Consider the following 19,856-nt stretch of genomic DNA (forward strand, 5'->3'; position numbering starts at 1 on the left):
TGGTGGAAGTGGAGAAAACATCCTCTGGTATTAGACTTGTGTTTAAAATTGTGAGCAGTGGCAGCATTATGGGTAACCATCAGGCTGTGCGATATCCAAGGCCTGCATTGGAGTCACATGGCTCAGATCTTGCCTCCCCCTCCTGTAGTCATGGGACAATGGTAAAGAAAGTAGTAAACATTCCTGAGTCGTCTGGCAGCCATGGCCTGGCAGCAGCATCCAGCTGGCAGGATGCAATTGTGCAGCCTGCTGTGCAGTGAATCATTGCTAAAGCAGAGCTCAGATTGCAAAGATCTCATATTAATCTTTTTCTTTTGCGCATTCGATGGCTCAGGCTAAGGAAGGAGACTTTGGGGCTTGTCCAGACATGCAGCACTGCAGTGGCACAGTTGTATTGATTCTGCTGTAGCTCTCGGCAAAGATGCTACCTATGCTGATGGGGGAGCTTCTCCCTCCACCTGTTGACAGTGTTGTCTTCCTCAGGGGGTTTAGCTGGCGTAACTGTGACATTGAGGGGTGTGAATTTTCAACACTCTGAGGGAACTACACACCCCTGAGTGATGTAAATATCTAGACACGTGTCTATACTATAGACCCAGCCTGGGAACTCTGGTTTAAACTGCTGGTTCTGTCAGTAGCTTACTGATGCACCTTTGACAGATCAGTTCATCTCTGTTCCTCAGTTTCTCTGTCTGCAAAATGGGGGTGGTAATATTTCACTACCTCAAGCAATGTGTTCTGTAAGCTGAGCTCCTGGGTGGCCACCCAAATGAGATTTGGGTGGTGTCCAACTGACTTAGCAGAGTGCCCAAGGATGCTCACAGCCAGCAGCATATGTTTCTGTTGGTGGTACACATCTGCATTTGACTGGGTGCACATAACAAAATTCATTCTGCACATGGATGGAAAACATTAGCATGAACAGTGACCTCAGGGTGGAGCAGAGGTGAAAGCTGGCATGCCCCAGTGCAGCACTCTGGCAAAAAGCCAATTGGTTGGGACATTTGGCTGCAGGGGAAGGGGCAGGGTGCTTCCAGACTGCCCCACTCAGTAGCAAGCAGCTAAGCAGGTTAAAGGGACTGGTTGGGGGGGTGCCGCCTGGGACTGCCCCCCCCCCAGCCCTCTACCCTGAATTGCCTGCACTCCACCCCACACTTAATTTCTTAATGGTACTGTTGCATCACCAATCACCCCAAGGGGAAGTAGGTTATGATAGGGAAATAGCTATAAAAATTAAATTACTTTCACCCCTAGGTCAGGGCATGAGACCTAATGTTTGTAAAGCAGTCTCAGCTATCCAGGTGGAAGGAACATAGCAATATGAAGTTCTACATTAGATTAATCCATCTGGAGTTAGGCTAGGATGTCGCACTTAATCCTTTTCCCTTTCTCTCTGCATGCGCTCTGTAAAGGCTGGGGGTAGTAAGGACTTCCTTGTTGTGTTGCATCTAAATGATGGGCTCTCCAGCACCATGATGGTCCTCAGCACTACGCTGCAGCATTGGTTTTGCAGTGACTCAGAGGGAAGAGTTCTACATGCTGAATCACCAGTACTGCCTCCTGTAGTATCTAAGTATTCCTTGGAGATCTCCCAGCTGCCACCAATGTATCCAATTTCTGAACTGACGCTGTGCATTAGAGACAAGCTGTGTGTGATAATAGTTTTATTGGACCAAATTCTGTTGGGGTGAGAGAATGAATTATTCGGATGATTCAGCTGGTGTTGCAAAGGAGAAATGTCAGCAAAAACATGATGAAAATTAACTGAAGGGGAATAGTTATTTATTTTGGTCAATATCCTGCTTGCACCTACCAAACATTACTTCCCAGCTGAATTCTTCCTGGGTAAGTCCAGTGAAGATTTGAGTCTGGATTCAGGTGAGTGCTTGGGTTGTTGTCTGCATATAACTGGGCATGAAAGGAGAGCAGTGTGCTTAACATGCGGAAGACTACAGGAATGAAAAAAGCAGACAATGTTTGATTGTGTCTTTTAAAATGTATTCATCCATCACTAGGCACTTGCACGCGATCAAAATAGAGCAAACTGACTCTGGTCTCTTTGTACTGTGGCTCTTCAGACCTCTAGCACAGACAAAATGTGCACCTGGGTGAAACCAAGATAAACTGCGTTAGCAAGAGGCATGGACTAGCGCCTATAATCCAGCGTAGACAAGCCTTAATGTCCACTAGGATATTGGCCAATCTCTTCCTAAAACAGCCCTCCACCTTCCCCTAAAACATAAACTTTGTAAGACCCTAGACAGGCCAGGGAGTATACGCCCTGAACATCAGTGAGCTCCAATTCTGTAGATCCATGTGGGAAGTGATAATGGAGTCATTTCTTCCTTGCCCACCCCCCAGCCTCTGAATGTTTAAATTTGGGGAGAGAGGCATGTTCATTTTGTGCACATCACCTGACTGCTGCTCTCATGACAGAACGTGAGGGCAGAGAAGGTATCCTCTGGGGTAGCCAGGATCCTTTAGTCTCGGAATAACTGTGATTTCCAGTGGGAACAAGCAAAGGCAATTGAGCTGCGTGGGAGGACCTGCGCTGTTTGCAAATACAGTGGGAACTTGTATTTCTCTGTGGATTCCTGAAAAGCGGAAAATCTGGTGTTTTCTTCTTATGTTTTTCAGTAGAGTGGAAAATAGCTGGCTGAGAATGTGAGGCCTGAGCCCAAAGAAAATGCTTCTAAAAAGCCAGGAAAATCTCTTGATAAGGTTGCTATTCCTTCTCCCACTCAGCCTGCTCCAGAGACTCTCAACATCTGTAAGTGCTACAAATGTATGGTGAAATTCAGTGATTCAATGAAGTGCAGAAAAGGAACCTGTCTGTAGTTAATAGATTTACCTACACATAACTATATTTAAACAAGGCCTGTTGTGGTTTTTGGTTGGCTGGGAATTAGAGGAGACAGAGTTACTAATGGAGGCATTAGCTATTTAAAACAAAAATCCCTCCAAACTTGACTTCAACAAAATCTTGGCTCTTGCTCTGAGATTTCATACAGGACTATCACACAATCTTAGCCCCTAACATCTTTATCCAGACCTGGCACATGTATAAATCAGAGTGCAGAATGGGCAGTACCAAGCCATCAGCATATGTGTTTTTCCTTGAAGGGCTGTTGATATTTGATTTGAACTTATCCCATGCTCATGTTAATATTCTTGTTGAACGTATTTAGATGAGGCACTGTAAATGTCAGAGGGAACACTGGCAAGGATTTGCAAAGGATTCACATGCTACACTAATCAGGGATGGAGATGCTGTTGCCAAAACCTGGATTCTGAGCCCAGGAGAACAGAGCTGAATTGAATTTTTTGGCTCTTGAATCCGTGCTCTAAAGCAGCTAAATTGTAAGTGGCTCTTGGGAGCTTTTGAGGGCAAAACTACAAAAACCACAATTTGAGCTAAATACAGCTCTAGGAAATTTTGTTGGCTTCTAGGTAATGTGTTCTGTATTTCACAATTGAATCTTTTCTGAATTTTCATAACTAATTTTTCAGTGTATTACTCAACCAGTCTTTAAGTTGAAGACCTGTAATATGTAATAGGTAGAACTGAAACTAATAGAACCCTAAAAGAACCCTGCATAGTTAAGTAGGAGATTTTTCCTTAAAGTTTTGAACATCCCAAATGCAGAATTTCATAGGATATTACATTTTAAAGAGTGGTTCAAATTACCAATAGAAAAGTGATAGTTTTTTATATTAAATTTTGTAGGACAGGTCCATGATGGCAAAAGAAGAGGTAAAAAAGAAGCAATAAAGACTAGAGATGGACAAGCTCATCTGGGCCAGTTCAGTTTTTCCCTAAACTGTATCCCCAATGATTGGACCAGCCTATTTGCGAATATTTAACGGAATAGGTATGAATTTAATTTAGAAACTTAAATGTTACTAAAGGGCTTCATTTATTAAGCATTAAGTCCATTAGCTAAGGTCCTGTTTGTTCTATTGTTCTGGCTATTGCCATGAAATGTGTAGTATATAATCTGACCCCTACTGGTGGGATGGTGTAACAATACCAATAGATATTTCAGGGTTCAAAATAACCGTTACCCAACATGGTAAAAATCCAGTTGTTCCCATGGGTTGAACTGTAGGCTGGAACTGTTGAGCTTGAGGAATAATTCAGCAATGCCAGAGATTTGTGGGGGTTTAAAAATACTCAGTGTAATAAATAGAGACTTGACACAATTGTGTTGTATCTTAATGTGTGCCTCAAGTAATTTAGTTTTACTTATTCAATTTTTACTTAACCAACTTTATTTTTAGCTACTGCATTGTTGCAATGATATCACTTTATTTTAGTCTGTGTTGTAATCTAAATCCAATTCAGTGGAAATGAAATTTAAAAAACCAAGTTATATACAATCCTGGTCTACACTTGAATAATATATACCAATATGAAACCAATAAGCATAAAACCTAGGACACATCCTAGAACCCCATAATTTGGCTGCAGTGTACTAATTTTGTAGAAACAGTGAGACTAAAATAAGCATAATATCTAACCTGGTGTGTGTGTGGGGGGGATACATAGATACCTGTTTGGTATTACAGAAACTTGACATCCACTTTATTATGATGCTTGCATCAGCAGGCCCCAAATAAAGCCAGAGCCTCACTATGCCATCCATACAACTGTGGTTGCCTCATCTAAAAAAGGATATATTGGCACAGGAAAAGGTTCAGAAAAGGGCAACAAAGTCTGTTACAGGTTTGCAATGAGTGTCATATGAAGAAAGATTTAAAAAACTGGGACTTTTCAGCATAGAAATAAAGGAGACTAAGTCGGGGAGTGATATGATAGATGTATGTAAAATCATGACGAGTGTGGAAAAAGTGATTAAAGAAAAGTTATTTATTTGTTCCTGTAACTTAAGAACTAAGGGGTCACAAAATGGGCAGCAGGTTTAGAACTAAGAAAAGGAGGTTTTTCTTCCCACATCATATCGTAGGCCTTTGGAACTCCTTGCCAGAGGGTGTTGTGAGGACCAGGAGTTTAACAGGGTTCAAGAAAGTGCGAGACAAATTTGTGGAGATTAATAGCCATTGATGGACCTAGCCAGGATAGGTAGGAATGGTGTCCTTAGCTTCTGTTTGTCAAAGGCTGGAAATGAATGACAGGAGAAGGATTGCTTTGATTACCTGTTCTCTTCATCCCTCTGGGGTACCTGGATGTGGCCTCCATTGGAAGACAGTATACTGGAATAGATCTACCTTTGGTTTGACCCAATGTGATCATTCTTATGTTCTACTTACTGAACACTACATAGTAAGAGACAGTCCCTTCCCTAAAGACACTACAGTCTAACTAGATTGCTGTTCCTACATGTTGACCGTCTCTTGTCTGACGCCCTCAGGACCTGACCAGTGCTGGAGGAGAGAATTTGCCAGATCTTGGGAGGTCAATATTTTTTACCAACTTACCAGCACTTCCACTGCTTACTGGTCTCTTACAAGATATTTAGGGGTAAATTTTTAGCTCAATAACAGAACAGAAAACTGAGAACCAGGTCGGATGGTTGTAAATGAACTTTGAGGCCACAGGAAACTTGACTACACCCATGATACATGGTCGTCTGGCTAACTAAAATCATGCCGGATTAGGGAGTTTGCTGGCTGGGAGAGTTCTGGGTTAGAGAGGTTCAACCTGTACTGAAGTCCCTACCTAGACAGAACTCCCATTTACGTTGATGGATTTTTCCTGGAAAAAGAGCAAAGATTTCAGAGTGTCAAACATCTACATTAACACACAGTCACACCTCTATCAGCTTGTTTTATTACCTGTTGTTGTTACAAGGAACACCTAAGGTGGTTATAACTGTAAGATCAAGTGTGGGGGAAAGTTTGTCTCCAATTTATTTACTTCATGCATTTGATAGCACTGTGTCTGAGCCACTGTCTTTGCAGTTAATCTGTTTCTTCTGCTGATCTGAAGAAGTGGGTCTGGCCCATGAAAGCTCATCACCTAATAAATTATTCTGTTAGTCGTTAAAATGCTCCTGGACTGCTTTTTTGTTTTGATAATATATAGACTAGCACAGCTTTCTCTCTGTTTCTTCTGCTGTTTGGGTGGGCCTGCTTGTGAGAATAAAACATCTTAGCAAATGGAAAATGACTATAAAACAACAAAAATGGACAGAAATATGACAGTAGGTGGAATTCAGTGGAAACAGTACTGCTTTTAACTGCTGGGTTTTTTGTTTTGTTTTTTTTAAAAAAAAACAACCTTATATTGTATCAAACATATGGACCACTGGAGAATCAGGTCCATGAATTGCCATATAAATGCTTTCTCTGTGCAGGTTCTTTGAACCATCCTATAGAATTCCATGATAATTCAGTATAAAAATGTGGCTTGTTCATAAAAATTAGAAAATTTTAGCATTTTCTATTCAATTCTATAGGAATTTTTTTCCATAGAGAGAAACTCCCCTCATAGCTCTATAGAGTAAATTCAGTTTCATAGCTTAGGACTTTTATTCCAGCTGGACTAGACTGACTTTTCCCTTGTCTTCCAGAGTTGAACCCAGAGGGTTTCTTTGCAGAATAGGAATAGTACTTAGTTCTTTTCATCCATAGGTCTCAAACCTCTTTGCCAAGTGTAAGTACAATCATCCTGAGTTTTACAGATGAAGGGTTGAGAGAGAGAGAGAGAGAGAGAGAGAGAGAGAGCAGTGACTTGCTATCAGAATGGTAGCCTTGTGGTAGGTACGTGTGTCAACCTGCTTTGCACAGTTCAGGACATGCTGGGAAGAAAGCCCCATGTGGTATGCCTTTTATTTGCTGAAAAAAAGATTGCCGGGAACTCATCTTTTCCATTGTGGAAGTCCAAGTGCAGCTTAGATGAAGGAAGGTCATAGATTTGATCTTGCACTCTACCTGGTAGGCTATATGACTGTTTAGGGTCAGGCAGCTTGATCCTTAGCCACACAAGGCAGTGGAAGAGGATCAGGTCCTCAGTGCACTGAGGCACAGTAGAGGTCCATAGACCTAGATTTCTCTTATGCTACTTCAGGCCAGAATTCTGTGCTGTTGTTGATCAGTATGCAGCGTCTGTAAGATGACGCTATTGTGCATCAAGTATTTATACATGTAAACTGCTTTTGCCTTCTTAAAAAGGCTCGTGAAGGCATGGGCCTTGTTCCTACAAACTCCCTCCTACCAAGTGCAGTGTGCACAGTGAATAGTTCACCTAGAGAAGCCAGCTCTGTACCCAGTAGCAAGTGTTTGTTTGCAAGATTTAAACTCATACAGCATGGGATAGATTTTATACAGTTGAATTGGACTTGTAAGGAAAATGTTTTCTCCTTTTAGAACATAAGGCTTCCATTAATGGGAGTGCTCACTTGTTTTGTATGCCATTCTTACAGGGATGTTCACAGAAGAGGAAGATTTCTTTAAATGTTTCAGTTGCTGTGTCCTTTTAGACCAGTCAGAATTTACTAAAACCATTCCTAAGATGTGCAGAGTGAGTTTTTTGTCACTGAATCTCATTGGCGTCAATATGAGTTTAAGAAATTGTCATCTCTTTTATCACTAGAGTTTGTTCCAAGCTGTTTTCTCTGGCAATATGATGGTGTACTCGTACATATTGTAGGTAATTCTATTTTTTCCTTTATTACCATTCTAAATAAAATTGTGCATAAGCTACACTGAGAGAATGTTAATATTGCACAGTCAAGTACGCAGAAGTTGGGCTACGCCAGAATTCATGTCACCTGCACAACTTTAATCATCCTGTTTCGTACATATGCATGATGATAAAATCTTGAACTATGTGGTCAAATAATCCCACAGGATCCCTGCCTCGTTCAGTGCACAGAATGCACAATTACTCCATTTTTTTCAAATGTTCTTTGTTTCCTATGTGGCTGTAGGTTTTATTTACTGCACACTGTCTAAACCCTGTTCCAAACAGAGTTACTCACAGTAAACTCTTTGATATCCTGCATCCACGGGGCTGGGAGGTTGCTGGATAATCAAATATTCTGGATAACTGAGTACTCACACTGGGTGGGAGAGCAGAGGATCCTGCTGGCTGCACTCAGACAGCACTGAGTGCTGCCCCACCCCACCCCCCAGGGACGAGGACTTGCTCTCCCTCTCTGTGTGCAAACACCAGCTCTGCACTGCTTCTCCAGCCGGCTGCCCTCAGAGAGCCTGGAGGAGCTCAGGGCGGCACCGAGAGGGCACACCTTGCTCTCACACTCTGTGCAAACCCTGGCCCTGACACCACTTCTCTGCACTCTTGTCCGGTGTCCTCTGACCAGATCTGCCCAGTTGTGAGTCATGACAGTTATTTGAATGTGCTGGTTAGTCCAATACTGGTTAAATAAGAGGTTACTGTAATTTCCTCATGGGCTTTTTGTGGTGCTTATCACTGTGATATTGGAGTACTTGACAACTATTAGTTGATTTATTTTCACAACCCCCTATGAAATGAGACACTCTACCAAAGATCTTCAAACTACTCTGAACATGTTTGCTGATGCTTACCCATGACTTAGTCTGGCATTCAACATCAAGAAGACCAGAGTGCTCCATCCAAATGCTGTATCTATTAAAGTCGTTGGAGAAGTACTCGAGAATGTCAGTCATTTCCTCTACCTTGAAAGTCATCTCTTGTCCAAGGCAGATATTGATGTAGAAATCCAACACCATCTGAGCTGTGCCAATGTAGCTTTTGCTTGTTTATGGCACAGGGTTTTGAAGATCATAACGTTTGAACAGACGCCAGACTTCTTGTTTATAAAGCTGTTGTTCTATTATTGTATGGATCTGAAATGTGAACAACCCACAGGCATCACTGGAAAGTCCTTGAGAGGCATCAACATTGCTTCCTCCAAGATCTTGAAGATAAAATGAGAAGACGGATGCACCAACATTAGCACTCTGGAAAATGCAAAGACCACCAGTATTGAGGCAATGGTCATCCATCAGCAATCTCCTGGACTAGTCACATTGTCCAGGTGCCAGCTCAGCGCCTCCCCAGATAGATCCTGTTGTCTCCACTGAAAGAAGGATGCCATAATACAGGACAACAGAAGCATTCATAAAGACTTTCTGAAGGATAATTTAAGGAAGTACAGTATGGACATTGACACTTTAGAGACGCTCGCCCAGAATTGCTCAAAATGGAGAGAAGTGTTAACAGGATGGTCCCTTGTATTTTGAGCTTGCCTGATGACAAACTGAGGACAAGAGGCAAAGGAGAAAGAGACTGACTTCCAGTCATGGTCAACAGCCTTCTGCCATGGAAACATCTGTTCTCACTGTAGTAGAACTTGTGGTTCAAGGATAGGTCTTAGCAGCCTCCGGGGGATCCCCAACCCCTATGGAAGATGATCGTACTAACCAGTTTGTGATCATCATCATCATGAATTGAGAGGTTATTATATTCCCCTTTTATATACATGAGGAATGGATGTCAAAATTGTCCACTAATTTAGGGTCTCAAATTTCAGGTGCCTACAATGTCAAATCAAGCCCAACAGGGTCACGACTGAAAGTTCTTGTCATATAACTCTTCAATACCTTAAGCAGAGTAAGTCTCTTGGGCCCTGCTCTAGAGGGCAGAGGTAAATCTTGCCAACCATCCCACCTCAACATTAGCACTAAGAGGCACCTCTTGTGGAGGCATTATGAGGGAAATCATGGATCAATTGAAAATGAGAATGGAATTCTCCTTTGTCCCTAGAGGTGATCCCTGTTGGTCAAGAGTTGAGTATGCTTGTTCCCATGCTATGGCTGGCTGGTGGGTAAGGTGGCCTTCCACCTCCAGGGCTGTCCATGTGATGCCATTTACAAGCAATGAACTCCCTTTTAAAAACTGGGCCCTGATGCTTCTTGGAGCTCCTGCACCTTCATGAAGTCTCTGATTTCAGAGATGAGCTGATGGAGACTGAATTCATAGGAGCTCAAGGCAGGCCCAGGAGTCTGGCGACACAGAGCTCTATGCCTGATCAGGCCTTAAGCTTTGATCTTTTCTCACACTTGGAGCTTGTATTTGTAAAGCATGTCAAGAAACAAATGCAGGAAAGAGGAGAAAATTATTCAGACTCTGTTTGTTTGACTGAGAATAGTGAAGATAAAATATCATACATCCTATGTTTTGTACTCCTGCACAAGTGATTAATTCGCTGCTAAAGAGTTGGGATTAGTCATCTCCAGAATAAGAAATTTATGACAAGTATTTGTGTTTGGGTTTCCAAAAAAAGCATAGCTGATTTTACTACAGCCAAAACACACAGTGTATGTATTGGCTTAGTTTAAAAAAAAAAGAAATCTCAGCGATTAACAGCAACACTGTAAGATACGCAGGAGCAAAAGACTTAATTGACAAGTTATGTCCCAGAGAAAGAAGTAGGAAAAACAAGAGTATCTGCTATCCACCATATTTCCATTCAAATCTGTTTTATAAATTGTGCGCGCATGCTTGCATGCACGTGCATGTTTTGGGGCTCTTTTCAGAGTATCAAGTTGCTGAATAAAAATCCTCTCAATATAACTTCACAAAAAACAACCTTCCCAGTAGGATGATAATAGCAACTATTTCTTTAATGAGATTCTTTCTAGCTAGATCTTACAGGAAGAATACGGCCATTGGTTTAAGATATTAATCACATGCATATTTCTTCTGATACAGTACAGTATTAACATAAAATACAATGATGAACCTTAGAATTACAAAATGTTCATTGTGCAGCTATTAGCAAAACTATTCCTATAGACAAAAGCCTGGGAATAAAGATGTTCTACTACTGAGACAGACCTAGAAATGAATGTTAGGTTGTTACTCAGCCTGATTTCCCCCTGCCCCCTCCAGAGGTGCTTTGAAACCTGGCCTTCAGATGAATTCAGGAGGGTACTGAGTATGCTTGATAATTGGCTCATGAATACATGATGGTGATACTGCTGTTCCGTGTAGCGTAGCGCTGCCCACTATCAGGGTAGGTGAAAATGTAATTGGGGAGGATCCAAGAACTCTTGTGCATTAAAGTAATCATTCCATAATATAGTGTTTCTACAAAGCATGAACAGTTTGCAATATTTAAATAAGGAAGAAATGACAAGAAAGCAGGTAAGTGCAAAAGAGGCTGTGAGATGGTTTAGGCAGGCGATGAGTCAAATAAAGAAATGGTGAGGTTTGTAGGAGACACAAATAGATTGGGCTCCTTGTTAAACATCCAATATTTCTCACCTCTCCTTTTTCCTTTCCTGGCATGTGAGGCTGGGATATTCAGGTTCTGAATACAAATACTTAGACATGATGGGTTGGATTTTCAAAAGCACTTAGGTAGCCAACTCCAATTGACTTTTTATGGGAATTAGATGTTTCTGAAAATCCTACAGCTAGGAATAATCTGTGTGATGGGTTCATTTCATTTACTCTCCTTGCTGCTGTGTCCCATTCACTGCTATCTTCTACTATTCACTACTACTTTCCATGTCCCTTCATTACGTAGTACTAAGTATAGCAACTTATTACAAGCAAGCATCCAACTCCTAGAGGAAGGTAGTCTCCCACTAATCTCTCCGAGCAAGAGATCGCCTTGTAGGTTTGGAATGGTTGCTTTGTATTAAAAATGGAGGCAGAACTTATGAGTCTTTTAATCATATAATCTAGCTCTGAATCTTGTCAGAGGCATGTAGCAATAATTATTCTCGGTCGTCTACTTCAGGAAATCTACCAGTCACTGAAAATGGTTACAGTAGACACTCCTGACTTCAGAAGGTGTAACTTATACTAACTGTCCTATGTGCTGTTATGATAATGCAAAGTTAGTGTAGCCCTGTCTGAATCACACAGAATCACAGGGCTGGAAGGGGCCTCAGGAAGTCATCTAGTCCAGCCCCCTACTTCTAGCAGGATCAACCCCACGAAGTCATCCCAGCCAGGACCTTGTCCAGCCGTGACTTAAACCTCAAGGGATGGAGACTCCACCACCTCTCTAGGCAACGCATTCCAATGCTTCACCACCCTCCTGGTGAAGTAGTTTTTCCTAATACCCTAACGTACACCTCTCCCTCTTCAACTTCAGACCATTACTCCTTGTGCTGCCATCTGATACCACTGTGAACAGTTTCTCCCCCTCCTCTTTAGGGCTCCCCTTCAGTAAGTTGAAGGCTGCTATTAAATCACCTCTAAGTCGTCTTTTCTGTAAACTAAACAAGCCCAAATCCCTCAGCCTATCCTCATAGATCTTGTGCTCCAGCCCCGTAATCATTTTTGTTGCCCTCCGCTGAACCTGCTCCAGCAAATCCACATCTTTTTTATACTGGGGGGCCCAAAACTAGACACAATATTCAAGATGTGGCCTCACCACTGCCGAATAGAGGGGAATAACTGCTTCTCTAGATCTGCTCGAAATGCTCCTCCTAATGCACCCTAGTATGCTGTAGCCTTCTTGGCTACAAGGGCACACTGTTTACTCCTATCCAGCCTTTCATCCACCATAACCCGTAGGTCCCTTTCCATTGTACTGCTGCTGAGCCAGTCAGTCCCCAGCCTGTAACAATGCTTTGGATTCTTCCGCCCCAGGTGCAGGACTCTACACTTCTCCTTGTTGAGCTGCATCAGATTTCTTTTGGCTCACTCTTCCTATTTATCCAGGTCCCTCTGGATTCTCTCTCTACCCTCCAACGTATCTACCTCTCCCCCCTAGTTTTGTGTCATCCGCAAACTTGCTGAGGGTGCAATCCAGTCCCTCATCCAGGTCATTAATAAAGATGTTGAATAACACCGGCCCCAGAACCGAGCATTACAGCACTCTGCTTGAAACTGACCACCATCCAGATATTGAGCCATTGACCACTACCCGTTGGGCCCAACCATCAAGCCAGCTTTCTATCCATCTTATAGTCCAAGGGATCCAATCCATATTTCCTTAACTTATGGACAAGAATGTTGTGGGAGACCATATCAAAAGCTTTGTTGAAGTCAAGGTATATCACATCCACTGACTTCCCCATGTCCACAGAGCTTGTTACGTCGTCGTAGAGGCTAATCAGATTGGTCAGGCAGGACTTGCCCCTGGTGAATCCATGTTGGCTACTTTTGATCATTTTCCCCTCTTCCAAGTGATCCAAAATGCATTCCTTGAGGATTCCCTCCATTATTTTCCTAGGGATTGAGGTAAGGCTGACCGGTCTATAGTTCCCTGGATTGTCCTTCTTTCCTTTTTTAAAGATGGGCACTATGTTTGCCTTCTTCCAGTCATCCAGTATGTGCCCCGATCTCCAAGAGTCTTCAAGGATAATGGCCAAAGGTTCAGCAATGACCTCTGCCAATTCCCTCAGTACCCTGGGTGCATTAAATCCAGACCCATGGACTTGTGCAGATCAAGTTTTTCTAGATAGCTCAGAACTTGTTCCTTCCCCACAGATGGCTTCCCTCCACCTTCCCATACTGCATTGTCTAAGACCATCATGGGGAAGTTGACTGTTCATGAAGACTGAGGCAGAAGAGCATTGAATGCTTCAACTTTTCCTGCATCATCTGTCACTAGGTTACCTCCCTCATCCAGTAACAGCTCCACACCTTCTCTGATAATCCGTTTATTGTTCACATGCCTGTAGAAACCCTTGTTACTCTTCACATCCCTTTCCAGTTGCAGTTCCAATTGTGCTTTCACTTTCCTGATTACTTACTGGCACTCTCCAGCCATATGTTTATACTCCTCCTTAGTCAACTGTCCACGTTTCCATTTCTTGTATACATCCTTTTCCAGTTTAAGCTGACTAAGGATTTCCCCATTAAGCTAAGCTGGTTGCCTACCGTGTTTGCTTTTCTTACTATGCAGCGGGATGGTTTGTTCCTGTATCTTCAGTAAGACTTCTTTTAAAATACTGCCAGTTCTCTTCAACTCTTTTCCCCTTCATCTTCATTTCCCAAGGGATCCTGGTCATCTGTTCTCTCAGGGAGTCAAAGTCTGCTCTCTTGAAATCAAGGGTCTGTATGTTACTGCTCACCTTTCTTCCTTTTGTCTGGATCCTGAAATCTACTATCTCATGGTCGCTGCAGCCCAGGTTTCCTCCCACTTCTATTTCTGCTACTAGTTCTTCCCTGTTTGTGAGCAGCAGGTGAAGTTGTGCATGGCCCCTGTTGGTTTCTTCAGCACTTGTACCAAGGAGTTATCCCCAACATTCTCCGAAAACTTCCTGGATTGTCTGTGTGCTGATGTATTGGCCTCCCAACGAATATCTGGTTAATTAAAGTCTCCCATGAGAACCAGGGCCTGTGATTTGGAAGCTTCACTTTAGCCTCATCTGTCTCATCTCCCTGATCTGGTGGTCTATAGCAGATACCAACTACAACATCACCTCTGTTACTTCCGCCTCTAAGCTTAACCCAAAGACACTCAACTGGATTTTCTCCTTCCTCATACTGGAGCTCTGAGCAATCATACTGCTCCCTCACACAGAGTGCAACTCCTCCTCCTCCTTTTCTCCCGGCTGTCCTTCCTAAACAGTTTAAAACCTTCCACGACCGTGCTCCAGTTATGTGACTTGTCCCACCAAGTCTCCATTATTCCAACCACCTCATACTTGTGTGACCGTGCCAGGGCCTCTAATTCTTCCTGTTTGTTCCCCAGGCTTCTGGCATTAGTGTACAAGCATTTTAGAGAAGGGGCCAATTGGCCCACTTTCTTCTCTTCACCCAAGAAACCCACTTGATTGTTCCCTCCTTGTTTCCCCACTTACCTCAGGGCTTATGTCACCTTCCCCCAACAAACCTAGTTTAAAGCCCTCCTCCCTAGGTTTGGAAGCCTGCCCACAAAGATGCTCTTTCCTCTCTTTGAGGTGGATCCCATCTCTTCCCAGCAATCCCTGTTCACGAAACAGAATCCCATGGTCAAAGAAACCAAATCCTTCCCTGCTACACCGCCTATGCAACCATGCATTTACCTCTGTGATTCAACGATCCCTACATGGACCCCTTCCTTCCACAGGGAGGATAGACAAGAACACCACTTGTGCACCATATTCCTTGATCTTCCTTTCTCGGGTTACATCTGTCTCATGTCTTTCACACCAACAGAAGCTGGTCCAGTAAAAGGTCCTCACCTACCTTGTCTTTCAGTAATATTAGTCTTTGCAGCTGATGGATGGTGAGCCCTGACGTCAGATGGGTGTTAAGCCCTTCATTAGCCTGGCCCATGGCATGTGGGTGAGGCCAGGGAATAAAGATCAGTCTCTTTGCAGCACTTGTGTCACAATCACATTGCAGCTTCCCAATGGGCATGGAAAAGGTTAAAGGGAATCTAAGAGCTCCAATGTGTGCCACTTTAGTCATCATCTCTGAATCCAGCCCTTTGCAGCTTCTTTCTCTGTGAAATGGGCTAAACCAGGACCCCAGAGGCGAAAGCAGCTGAAGTTCATGCCTTCAAAATCTAGAGCAACTGCTGAGGTAAGCATTGGATATTGGACTCATTGTCAATAGATGTTTAAGAAAACCCCCAAACTTCTTGAATGCATCTGTTTCACAACAGGAAAAAATAAAGGGTCAGGTCAGTCAGAGGACCATCTTCCCACCCTTTGTGTCGTCGTCTCTTTAGAATATGCAGTCCTGGAGCAGGGCTTGGGTTTCTCTCTGGATTTGGAAGACACCTAGCACACGTGGATTGTGCCATTCATATTAATGCATCATGAATCTTATGAAGGATAAGATGTATGGGGAGAGGGTGAGCTGCGAGGGAGACCCATCAGAAGCCATGGGGACCCACCCAAGTAAACAGATCTCTCCTAGACATTACTTTGTTGAATAGGATTCTTTCTGCCCCCTACCTCCCCCTGACTTTGCAGAATGTTACTTTTTTTTTTTTGCATCATGCTGCATTATTCTCCTTTTTATCCAGCTCTAAATAAAATGACTTCCTCTTCCAAAAAACATAATCAAATGGCAGGAAAACAAGCTGGTAAGTCATTTTCACCAGTTTGGCAACAAACTCCTGTTATGTCTGGTACTCTTGTCATCAAGTTAGAAATGGAATCAGCATCTCTTATGGCAAAAGCTGCTGCTTAAAGGAACAAAGAAGGGACAGAGGAGGTCCTTTGGATCTGGTGTCACTGGTAAACCTATCCTGCACACTCTTCGGAGTGCTACTTGCATTTTTGTTGCAAAAGTAAAGCTGATCTGTTCCAGAGTCCTTCATTTATAGTGCTGTGCTGCTGGCAAGCTAGAATTATCCTCCAGTGGAAACCCAAAGCCATCTGGCACACCGATTGATCAAGGGCTGTCCTTGAAGTTGTGCCTAGGAGAAATAGCTATAGCCCTCTATGTGGAGCTCCTGAGCTGACCAGAGAAACTCCAGGCATGAATTACTTTGGGAATCTCTAGCTCTGGGCTCAGGCCTGGACGTCTGAGAGCTGTCAACTCCCACTGAAGTCCATGGGAATTGAGAGCACTCAGCACTTTTCACGCTTTTAGTCAGTAAGCATTTGGGCTGTGATTTGCCAAGGTCTTAAGCACATATCTAACTTTTCAGTTGTTAGGCCTATGCTTAAATACTTCCCTGAGCCTTTGTGACAAGTTGTGCTTTGTGGAACTGCTTGGCTAGATCGCCTACAGAAAAGAGAGATCCTGACACACCAGCAGGCACTGAGAACAATGCCCTTATCCAAGAGTCATTTAACCTGAGTGAGCTTCTGTGTTTATAGCACTAAGTTACACCTTGTTTAACTGTCGGTTTAAAAAACAAACAAACAAACAAAAATCCTACTCTACCAAACAAAGTGAATTTTCTCCAGTCCCCTGTGTCCATCCCTGTGCTGCCTGCCCTTCTCCACGTTGGGGCTTCAACAGCAGTGGGTAAGGGAGGGTGGTCGAATGGCAATGAATTAAAAAAAAAAATTGGAGTTCTTTTGAGTGATTTAGGAGCTGGTTAAGGATTTCTGTTGTGGATTTGCTGTATAAAATCAGAATTAACTCTCAGTTTTTTAAATTTACTGGTTAAACTTTCAAATGTACTAGATACATGTGTGTGGTGACAAAAGGAGCTGGATTCTGTTAACTATCAAGGCACTGCACCACTAGACAAAGTGCATGTAGGTTTCTGTATACAGAACAAACCAGTCATGGAACAAAATGCCAAATGCTCTTCAGAGTTTAATGGTGGAAAGTGTTCTGTCAGAGGTTAAGGAGAATAACTTACCTCCCTTCTCCTTGTAACAGCCTTTTAGTATTTGAAAGTTATCATGTCCTCTCTTACTCTTTTCTTCTCTAGACTAAGCAAACCCAGTTCTTTCACTCTTCCTTCAAAGGTCCTGTTTTCTAGAACTTAATATTTTTGTTGTTCTTCTCTGGACCTTCTCCAGTTTCTCCACATCTTTCCTGAAATGTGGCCTCTAGAACTGGACACACTTCTCCAGCTGAGGCCTAATTTAGTGCAGAGTAGAGCAGAAGAATTACTACTTGTGTCTTGCTTGCAACATTCCTGTTAATGTATCCCAGAAGGATATTTTGGTTTTTTTGCAACAGCATTGCGCTGTTGACTCATTTAGCTTGTGGAACCTGAGATCCCTTTCTGCAGTATTCTTTTTTTCCTGGACAGTCACTTCCCATTTTATATATTTGAAACAGATTGTTCATTCATTCGTAAGTGGAGTACTTTGTATTTGCCCTTGTTGGAGTTCATCCTGTTTATCTCAACCATTTCTCCAGTTGGTCCAGATCATTTTGAATTCTAATCCTGTCCTCCAAACCACTTGCAAATCCCCTCCCCCCACTTTGGTATCATTTGCAAACTTTCTATGTGTGTTTTCTATGCCGTTATCTAAATAATTTGATAAAGATGATATTGAACAAAACTGTCCCCAAAATTGGGCCCGGTGGAACCCCTCTTGTTATGCCCTTACAGTATAATTGTAAACCATTGATAAACACTCTCTGGGAATGGTTATTCAACTAGCTATACACCAGAGTTAAAGAAGCCCCGTCTAAGTTGTGTTTCCCTAGCTTAATTATAAGAAGGTCATGCAAGACTGTATCAAATGCTTTGTTAAAGTCCATGGGTATACAAATCTACCATTTCCTCCTTATCTCCAAGGTTTGTTATCCTACCAAAGAAAACTGTCGGGTTGGTTTGAAATTATTTGTGCTTTACAAATCTATGCTGACTGCTACTTTTCACCTTATCTTCCAGATGTTTTCAAATGGATTCCTTAATTATTTGCTCCATTACCTTTCCTGGCACAGAAGGTAAGCTGATGGGTTTGTAGTTTCTTGGGTTGTCCTTATTTCCCTTATTATAGATGGGCAGTCCTCTTCTGGAATCTCTCCTGTCTCCCATGACTTTTCAAAGATGATAGCTAATGATTCACCTATCTCCTCCATCAGCTCCCTGAGTATTCTAGGACGCATTTGATGAGGCCCTAGTGATGTGAAGACATATAACTTTTCTAAGTAATTTTTAATGTGTTCTTTCCCTATTTTATCTTCTGAACCTGCCTCCTTTTCTCCAGCATTCACTGTGCCAGGAATCCAATCACCACCAACTTTCCTGATGAAAACCAAAACAAAGAAGTCATTAAGCACATCCTCCATTTCCACATTTTTCTGTTGGTTTTTTTTTCCCCTCTTCATTGAATAATGGGCCTACCATATTATTTTGTCTTCCTCCTGCTTCCAGTATATTTGTAGAATGTTTTCTTGTTACCCTTTATGCCTCTAGCTAGGTTGAGCTTGTTTTGCATCTTTACCTTTCTAATTTTGCCCCTACATGCTTGTGTTATTTGTTTATATTCACCCTTTGTGATATGACCTAGTTTCTACTTTTTGTAGGACTCCTTTTTGATTTTTAGGGCATTCAAGATCTCCTGGTTAAGCCAGGTTGGTCTCTTGCTGTACTTCCTATCTTTTTAACCAGTGGAAGAGTTTGCTCTTGTACCCTTAAAAATATTTCTTTGAAAAACTGCCAACTGTCTTCAGCTGCTGTTCCTCATAGTCTTGGGTTCCCGTGGAACCTTACCTACTAACTCACTGAATTTGCTAGCACCTCCCTTCTTGGAAATCCATTGTCTTCATTCTGCTGTTTTTTCCTTCTGACCATTTCTTAGAATCCTGAGCTCTATCATTTGATGATCACTTTCACCCAAGCTGCCTTCCACTTAAGTATTCTCAACTAATTCCTCCCTATTTGTTGAAATCTAATCCAGAACAGCATCCCCCTAGTAGCTTTCTCTACATTCTGAGGTTTAAAAAAATTGTCTCAATACGTTCCAAGAACTCATTGGATAATCTGTGCCCTTTCAAACATATGTCTGGATAGTTGAAGTCCCCCATCACCACCAAGTCCTATGCTCTGGGTTACTTTGTTGATTGTTCAGTAAAGCCTCATCTATCTTGCTTGGTTAGGTGGTCTGAGGTAGATCCCTATCATGACATCGTGTGGTTTATAACCTTTTTATTTTTGCCCAGAGATTCTCAGCAAATCTGTCTCCTATGTCCATCTCAATCTCAGTTCACGTGTATACATTTTTAACATATAAGGCAAAACCTTCTTTCTTCTCCTGGCCTGCCTTCCTGAGCAAGCTGTACCCTTCTATACCAATATTCTAGTCATGCATATAATCTGTCTCTGTAAGGCCAACTCTGTCAAATTATCTTTATTTAGTATCATTTCAAGTTCTTGCTGCTTATTCCCCATGCTTCTCATATTTGTATAATTTTAAGGTATTTGATTTGATTTTTGCCTCACCTCAGGGGGTCTTGCAGAACAAGGAAAACAAATCTATGTGATGAGTATGAATTAAGCTATTATATAGAGGACTAGGTATCAAGATCCTTGATGTGTTTATTACATAGTATTTAAAAATGGAGCCCACTCACAGTGAACTTAAAT

General features: G+C 42.3%; 1 long non-coding RNA gene across 1 annotated transcript; it reads left to right on the plus strand.

Moving 5' to 3' along the window:
• Positions 1 to 2,730: 2,730 nt before the first annotated feature.
• LOC142020361 (uncharacterized) lies at positions 2,731 to 18,216 on the plus strand. Its single transcript, XR_012647376.1, has 3 exons — positions 2,731 to 2,770; positions 3,728 to 3,872; positions 18,159 to 18,216. It is a non-coding gene; the product is annotated as an uncharacterized LOC142020361 (long non-coding RNA).
• Positions 18,217 to 19,856: the final 1,640 nt, after the last annotated feature.

This window comes from Carettochelys insculpta, chromosome 13 (genome assembly GCF_033958435.1).
Source record: "Carettochelys insculpta isolate YL-2023 chromosome 13, ASM3395843v1, whole genome shotgun sequence".
Lineage (NCBI taxonomy): Eukaryota > Metazoa > Chordata > Testudines > Carettochelyidae > Carettochelys > Carettochelys insculpta.